We start from the raw sequence: 436 nt of genomic DNA on the forward strand, positions 1-436 counted from the left end.
AAGTCGGAGGCGGCCTTCAGGCGGCGGCTGTAATGGCGGGCCAGGCGCAGCTGGTGGCGGTGCTGCAGCAGGGCGTGCAGCGCGGCGCAGCGCTCGGCCACGCGCGGGTGCACGGCGTGGTAGCAGAAGGCGTCGGCTGGCGGCGGCAGCACGTGGCCGCGGAACGTCTCGGTGCGCGGATTCTCCCAGGCGCGGAAGGCGCGGCGCAGCCCCCGGAAGCTCTGCTCCACCAGGGCCGCGCGGGGGCCGAACTCGGCGTCCTCCTCGTCGCTGTCCGAGGCGGAGGAGCCGCCCCCGGTCCGGGGGGAGCGCAGGCGGAGAATCCCGGGACCGACGCAGCTCCGCAGAATCGCCTCCGCCTTCTGCAGGGAGCGCGCCAGGCCGCCCGGCGAGGGGCCGCCCGCGGGACGGAGCGCCGCCGGTGGCAACGCGGGGC

The sequence above is a fragment of the Lagopus leucura genome, unplaced genomic scaffold, assembly GCF_019238085.1.
Source record: "Lagopus leucura isolate 7727_CA_CO unplaced genomic scaffold, USGS_WTPT01 35009-0_obj-0_obj, whole genome shotgun sequence".
Taxonomy (NCBI): domain Eukaryota; kingdom Metazoa; phylum Chordata; class Aves; order Galliformes; family Phasianidae; genus Lagopus; species Lagopus leucura.